An 8,857-nucleotide genomic window follows, 5' to 3' on the forward strand; every position below is an offset into this window, starting at 1 on the left:
AATTTCTATGAGCTTTGACATAATTATTGGTCATTTTGTATAAATGGTTGGTTTGAGGAAAGCTAGGGTTTGAGTTTGAAATTGTGAAAGAGGGATTTTCTTATTTGAGCTCCATTTGGGTATGTAAGCCCTTGCAAAGGGGTTAGTTGTGTATAATGGGTGAAATTTGGCTTTGGGCGCACTATATGAGAAAAGGGAGAAAAATGCCTTAATTGAATTAAGGAAATAAATTAGTGTAATTATGAACTTGATGTGGAAATATGAGATTGGTTTGAAAATCATGAAATTGAAGGGAATTGTGATTAAATGGTGTAGTTGGATCGATAAATCACTCACCTATGAAAAATGTGACAATTTATCTGTTGATAAAATTTATTTATCTGCTTAGATATATCTGTTTTGGGCTATCGGTGGAGGATAGCCATGATTGTTGTAGAAACTGTATGATGATTAGGTAAATTGAAACTAATCAATTGGAATATGTCATTGAATATGACGGTTGGATACAAACATTGTATATGTTATTGAATTAGTCATTGTATATGACAACATGTTTAAATACATTGCATATGTATCTTATTTGGGAGAAGAAAGGGGATATACTTCATTATTTGGGAGGAGATAGGGGATGAACTCCATGGATAATTAAGTTGACCGGAGTGTCCAGGGTGAAAGTCCCGAAATCTTATTTATGTTTTGGGTGCTGGTTCCCTCGGACGTAGTTCCATAAAATGGCAAGATAATGGAAGTGTATGTTTGAAGTGTATATATGAAGTGTTGATAATGTGAGTTGTAATCTCATCTGAACTGTTTGGATAATATTGAACCATGTCAATGAAATGATTTGGATACTTAAAGAGAAGTGGATCTATTATGGTGTAAATGTGCTTGGTTATGGAAATGGAGTAAGTTGGTTTATAAGTGGTAAACATTTATCGAATGATAATGTTTTAGTTATTTCTCATATGTTGTTTAGCATATCTCTACTGGACATTAGCTCACCCTACTTTGGGAACACCATTTTTTAGGTACAGGTGATATGCCGCCCCCGAGATCTTAGCTTGGGAGGCTTAGGAGTTGAAAACTCCCTTTTGTTATTTGTTTTGATGATTAAATGTAAATCCAAGCCGAGGGCTTTCATGTATAGAGTCAGAATTCTTCTTTTGTTATAACCAAGTGATGACTTGGAAAGCTGTAAGGCCGTAGGACATTTATTTGTTTAACATTTTTTTGTAAAGAATACTCTGATGAATGTAATATGTAATCCTTTTATTATGTTTTATAGACTATTTGAATGTTGGACTATGTCTTATTTTGAGGGCGTTATAGAACTTATAAATATTTAAATCCATTATATAAAATTGATCTGTAATTTATCCAAGCATTTTTTTTTTTTTGGTTGTGGATCTTAGGCAAGAGTTTAAGTAGACTGATAATTAAACCACTAAGGAAAAAAAGAAATGTTGGACAGTGATTAATTACAAAATTAAACTGATCAGTTCAGTAGAGATTGAAGAAAAATTTAAGACTAAAATCAAACCTTTCGATTTTGTTAGTTGAAGAACTGAAACATACAGCATGATATGATTTGATTTGTTAGTTTTGTGTAGAGGAATGATTCACATGAGGTTTTAAAAGATTTTATAAAAGTTTACAAATTTTTATATGGTGGAATACGTGAAAGAAAGAGTATATCAAATTTTTTCGAAAATTTTAACAAATGTATTGAATTTAATAAAAAATGTTTTGTATTTTTCAATTATTTTGCTTTTTACTTGTGTATTACGAGTACTTGCTAATAAGACCCTATACAAAATGTGTATGAATTTTTAATTTTTTTTTTTACGTTGTCTGATTATTAGTCAAACCCATAAATGAAATAACATAATCACGGAAAATGACTGGTAGCTCGAAAAAAGTGGCCCGATTTTGGCTCGAATCGCAAAACGACGTCCCATAAATGAAATAACATAATCACGGAAAATGACTGGTAGCTCGAAAAAAGTGGCCCGATTTTGGCTCGAATCGCAAAACGACGTCGTTTTGCGATTTTTTTTTTTTTCCTTTTGTTTCTTTCTTTTCTTCTGCTTCATCGTTGAACACAGGAGAAGAACAGAGGGGAAGAGGAGGAGAGAGGGAGAAAGAGAGAGGAGAGGAGAAAAGGGCCCCTCCTGTGCCTCCGCCGCCGCCGATCGTCGCAGCATCTCCGATCGTTGCAGCAGCTCCGATCGTCGCAGCCCCGCCTCCGGCCCCGCCTCCTCCAGCCCGATTTTGATGGCCCCCTCCCCTCCAGTTCTCCTTCTTCTTCCTCCTTCCTCCTCCTTCTTCTTCTTCACCGAATTCGAGCCAAATTCAAGCCTCCGAATTCGAGCTACGAATCGGAGTCGCATAATCACCGTAAATTATTGTTTACAAATTTTCGTGCCCATACCTCATTTTCTAGATAAAAGAGGTTTTTTATTTATTTATTTATTATTATTATTACTATTTTTAGGGATATTTATCAATAAATCCCATCTCACAAACAATTATTTCAATTAGTCTCAATTTTTTCAATTGATATGTTAAGTTCTATTAGTGAACAGTTTCTTTCCGTATGGTCCTATTTTTTTTTATTTTCGTAGACAGTTGTCCCTTTTATTAATGTGTAACGCCCCACTTTTTATTACTCGAAGTCATTACCAAATTCATTAGCTTAATTCAATTACAAGGATAACATGCGGAAATGAACTCATATATTCAATTCGTAGAAGTGATTAACGATACTCTCATTCGTATGCAAAGTAAATATTACATGAACATACTTAATAAATTGCCCTTGGGCTTACATCACTTAAGGTACAAGAAGAAGGGTGTAACCCTTTTACAACAATGGCATTCCGCCAACATAACTGAGGCCCCGTGGCCAGTAAACAAGTAGATCCCAAACTTGCAGCTCAACCTGCTTAATACCTGAAAAAGATTCAACAACGTGGGATGAACATATAGTCCAGTAGGGAACTCAACATGATCCTCAACAATAACAACTTACAGATAGCTATGGTCATGAACACTCATTCTCATACTAGAATAGTAATGTGACAGTTTATACAAAATATATATGTATGAACTTTTCTCGAAAACAACCGTTTCATTCAACGCTACAAGTGGTTTGTCTTTCCTTTTTCCTTTCATTAACCCCCGTTCCCAATCTGTCATAACATTAACAAATACTTAAGAAGTAATCACACTAAGCCCGATACTCTCTTCTATTTCCTATACATACTCAGATGTACCTTTTCAAACATGTTTATCTTTAAAACATACGTTCTCCTCCACTCTTTCCAAAAGACAAAAAGACATTTTGGTTCGTTTCCAATACTATCATAACTATACATGCATATCATTGTAAAAATATAAATTTACAACCCACCAACATGTATACAATCAACCAATAGAGTAACTCGGTCCTCCGAATTGTAACCAATCAAAATCCATGATATTTTCAGTTACAACGAAACAACAACAATCCCACTTTGCTCTACTGGCTATGTGTGTAGTAAGCCAACAATATACGGAAATAACTACAACCAACTTCGTTCTACTAGCTATGTGCGTAGTAAGCCAACAATACACCTTTTACAACAAGCCAGTTTACCAGGTGCTAGCTGGAGGGGTATGGTACCTTCGATTATTAGCGCAGACAATTCTCCAAGCGCTAGCTGGAAGGTCACGGTACCTCTGATTATTAGCGCAGGGTGTAACACCACCAACCAAATGCAACAAGGCACAACCAACATGTATAATACATATACATAAACCATCCGGATACAAACAATGTGTTAAAATATATGAACACATAACTACCTCTTCCCAAGCAAACATACATATATAATGTATCTCAATAATTCATCACATACGATGTTCCATTAACAATGGTATAATGCATACACGACAATTCAACACAACCATGTCATCCTCCACCGAAGACCAAGGACAAAACCTCTAGATGCAAATATATTGTACATCTATTAACAGACTCAATTATCATGAGATCACAAACCCATCAACAACCCAAGCATGGTAGTTACAATTTATTCCCCCAAATGTGTACACTCGACACGCATGATACAACAATCCAATTCCCATATTTATTTTCTACGACTCACATAGAGTTAAAGTTTCATTCTTCACTTTCAGAATCAACTTTCATAATTTTCCAAATCAATATGTTCCACCACTTATTCCAAAAACACTTTTCTCATTTTCCCAAAATCAATTCCATTCCTTCCATAACCTTCCAAACTAATTATGCAAATTAAATCATAAACATTAAGTTAGGGTTTTTCCTCCCTTTTTTAATTCATCATGACACATATAAATTAGGGCTTTTCTATATTTCAACAACAACATGCTATTTCACGCCACAAATAGTCCAATGAACACCCAAAGACAATAAATCCATTTTTAATCAACCAACTCTAGGTTCCCTCATGATTTTCAAACAAACCCAACATAGGTATGGTTTTCATGCAATACAAAACTACCACACGTCTATCTATAGACGGAGTATTGAAAAAGAACAAGGAGAATCCCTACCTCAAATGGAGAACTCAAATGGAGAAGATGACCCGAAATCAAAGTGCTCCAAATCCCAAATTTCTTGGATCACAATGAAGCCCTCGACGATCAACACACTTCTTACAAAGACCCAAGGTGAGGAAAACACTCTAGCTAGATCAATCCTAAGAGAGAAGTTAGGTTTTAGAGTGAGGTGCTCTCCAATGGCTTTTTCGGAAAAGTAAGAGAGAGAAAGGAAATCAAAAAGTGATTCAAAAAGCTGAATCTCGGTGTGTTATACAGGTCGCCTCGCTTGAGCGTGGAAACCCCCGCTCGAGCCTCACTCACAGACTCCCGCTCGAGCGCCAAAAACCCCGCTCGAGCGGCGGATACAACCATCCTGAAGTTTTGCAGAACAGGCCCCTACTCGAGCGTCCAACTCCCCGCTCGAGCGTCTCACACAAACTTCCGCTCGAGCGTCAAACCTCACGCTCGAGCGTCCAACACTACAGAGGAAATACTGGGAAGGTGATTTTCCCGCTCGAGTGCCGAAACCCCCGCTCGAGCGGAGAGGTCAAAAACTGGGCAGAGATTCTAGGTTTTAAAACACAACCAACATCACCCAACAAGTCCAACACAACCCAAAACTCTAAGATAAAGAGTAAGGGACAGAAAAGAGAATGAGACAACAACAACAAATCTACGGAACCGAGTCCGGATTACGGTTCAATAACAACAGGGAATATCGGGATCGCTATATAATGTGACAGGTATGATGTGATATTCCAATGTAACAGGTATTAATATGACACTCTAACAATGTGACACTCCAAAAAAATTAGAAACTCATCAGTGTAATTTTTCTAAATGAAACAACATGACGGATATGATGTGACACTCCAAAAAAAATAATAACTCCTTAGTATACTTTTTTCAAATGTGACAACGTGGCATGTATGATGTGACACTTCAAAAAAAAAATAATAACTCCTTAGTGTACTTTTTTCAAATGTGACAACATGATAGGTATAATGTGACACTTCAAAAAAAATAAAAACTCATTAGTGTACTTTTCTCAAACGTGACAACGCGACAGATATGATGTGTCATTCTACTTTTTTCAAACTTGACAACGTAGCAGGTATTATGTGACACTTCAAAAAAAAATAAAAACTCCTTAGTGTACTTTTCCCAAACGTGACATGTGATACTCTAACGTGATGGGTATGATGTGACACTCTAAAAAAATTAAAAACTCTATATACTTTTTCCAAATATGATACTTTAACGTGACATGTATGATGTGACACTAAGAAAACTCTGTAGTGTACTTTTTTCAAATGTGACACGCCAATGTAGCGGGTAAATGAGCCATTATACATCCAAAAGGACTAAATGGATCACAAGAAAAAATATGGGACTATATAGATTACAAGTCCAAAATATAGGACTTATTGGTCAATCTCATTTTTTTTTTTTTTTTTTATGGTGTACCTCGGTTATCTAGAAACTATTCAGTATCTTAAAACAAGTTTTGTGATACTCCAAATTAATTGTTATTAATGTAGGGAAAATTTAGTCTAGCATCACTCTCTAACTTTTAATAATAGGAGAGATTCACAATATATATATATTTTTTTGTAGCCTAAGGTCCATCACCCACACCCATATATCACACCCACTCTTTCCTCTCTCCTCCTCCAAATGCTTCATCACATTTGAAGACTCGTTTAACAAAAAAGACTTGAGACAGAGCGAACTCTACTAGGGTTTCTAAACCAGTGAGCAATATCTTTGGTTCCAAGTTTATTGGAGGATTGTAATGTACATAGATTGAGCTCTATCTAAAAGGTTAAGCTCCTACAATTTCTAAATCAAAGAGACGAAGACGAAGACAACTGAGCAATGTCTTTATGAGCATTTACTGATCAAAACTTTTTAAGGCCTCTTTGGGTTTCTGAATCTGATCACCCATACCATTAATCAATCAAGATGGGTAAGAGAAAGAAAGAAACACAATCAATAGGGGTGATTTTCTGTGCTTTGTTCTTGACTGCAACGTTTCAAGTTTGTTTCTCAACTACCAAATACCTTCAAAGTAACATGACGAGGCAGACCCAATCGCCCAACCATTTTGGATCCTCCTTGGTTTTTCCTGTTCAAGGAGATGTCTATCAAAATGGGTATGTGTTGCTCAATCATTTTGAGTTCCATTCAATATGCTTAGTTCAATTTGTGTGTATTTATGTACATAAACATTGTATAATCTTTATGTAGATTTTGTGTTTGGTAATTAATTAAATTGTTGGGGATTTTTGGGTTTGTGTAGTTTGTCTGGAATAGCTTTTTTTTTTCCCTCATCATTTTGTCTATATATTGTTTTCTCAATTTCCTAGAAAATTTTATAACCCATTTGGTCCATGTACAAATTATTTTGTTGCTTAAAAAAAAATATTTACATTCAAGCTTTTGGATTAGGTATGATTTTGGCATAATTACTTGAAGGTTGTTATAAGATTCCCAGAATTAGAAAAGGCTTGCCACTAGTCTTGTCTAGTAGATAGATTGCTCGAAAAATCTATTTACTAGACAAGATAGGATTGGAGATTCATATTTCAATTAGATTTTCCCAAGTTTATGGACATGAAGAAGCTTTTAGAATTGAGTAAACAATGCTTTGGAACCAGTTTAAGGTGGATGGAGTTTTTGAGTTTTGATATGGTAGATGGGATTGTATAGGTACATATATATATATATATATATATATGAATATGATTTCTCTATGAGTTTATCTCTATTTAATTTTGTAGTTCAATTTTCTCCGTGGTTTGGTTAAAACGCAGAGAAAATTAGTCAAAATACAGAGAAATTTGTAAGCAAATTAGAAAATTTTCAACCCAGAGAAATTTCAAAACACAGAAAAATTAGTAATTTTCCTTCAATTTCATTCAAAATTTTCTATTGTGTAATTTTCTCTAACATGTTTAATTTATGTTGCTTTTTTGGTTTTCTCTGGTCAGTTGTGTATTCATATGTTTAATTTTCTCAGTTATTAATAATTTCTCTGAGAATGGAAATTTTCTGTGGTTAGATTGATTTATTTGGTTAAAAAACACTTTACTTTTTGGCTTTTTGGCTAAAAAGGAGGGTTCCCAAACGAGGCCTTAGTACTCTCTTATGTGTCTGTAATTTTCTCTAACATTTATAATTTTCCTTAGCCACATTACTTTTCTCTCATATATGTAATTTTTTTGGCATGTTTAATTTTCTCTACCATGTTTGATTTGTTTTGTTAAAAATCACTTAATAAATCCTATGGGCCCATTGTGCAGTCCATTCCAACAAATATTAAAGTTGTCAAAATATCCATGTTACCCAAAACACAACAAGATATTAAAAATATAAGCTGGTTGTTCCTCCTTTGGACATGGCTTAATTTTCTTTAACCACGTTAATTTATGTTGCTTTGTAGATTTTCTCTAGTTAGTTGTGTAATTGTATGTTTAATTTTCTCAATTATTGAAAATTTCTCTAGGAATGAAAATTTTGTGGCTAGATTGATTTACTTGGTTAAAAAACACTTAGTACTATCTTGTGTGTGTGTGTGTGTGTAATTTTCTCTAGCATGTATAACTTTCTCTAGCCACATTACTTTTCTCTAGCATGTGTAATTTTCTCTGCCATGTTTGATTTATTTTGTTAAAAACCACTTAACACTCTCATGTGTATAATTTTCTCTACCATGTTTAATTTTCTCTGTCATGTGTAATTTTTTTTGATATGTTTAATTTTACCTGCCGACATTAATTTATGTTGCTTCTTTGATTTTCTTTGCTTAGTTATGTACTTGTAACTATAGTTTCATTTTTACAAATTTCTCTGGCTATCGTACACAAATCTAGAAGTCTAATGTGGTCAGAGAAATTTCAAATATTAGAAAAAATTTCACACGCACACACACACCTGCCAAAGTTATGTCATATATGTATATTTGTTCATATGAGTTTGTTATTATACTCAATTTGACAACTCCAGTGGATAAACTCAGATTCAAGCATAAATTTGAGTAAGCGCATCTTCAATCCTCAATCTCTTTTTGTGTATGTGTTTGTTGAAGGTTGCTTGAAATTTCTCTGTGAAAAGACACAATTTTCTTTGATTTCGTTAAAACGCAAGAAAATTATGAGCAAATCAGAGAAAATTAGTCAAATACACAAAGAAATTTGTGAGCAAATCAGAGAAAAGTCAATCCAAAGAAATTTCAAAACATAGTAAATCAAAGTTGAGCAAACCAGAGAAATTTTTCTCTGCACTTTGA

Source organism: Camellia sinensis, chromosome 7 (assembly GCF_055761805.1).
Source record: "Camellia sinensis isolate YWXY chromosome 7, ASM5576180v1, whole genome shotgun sequence".
In the NCBI taxonomy this organism is placed as follows: Eukaryota; Viridiplantae; Streptophyta; class Magnoliopsida; order Ericales; family Theaceae; genus Camellia; species Camellia sinensis.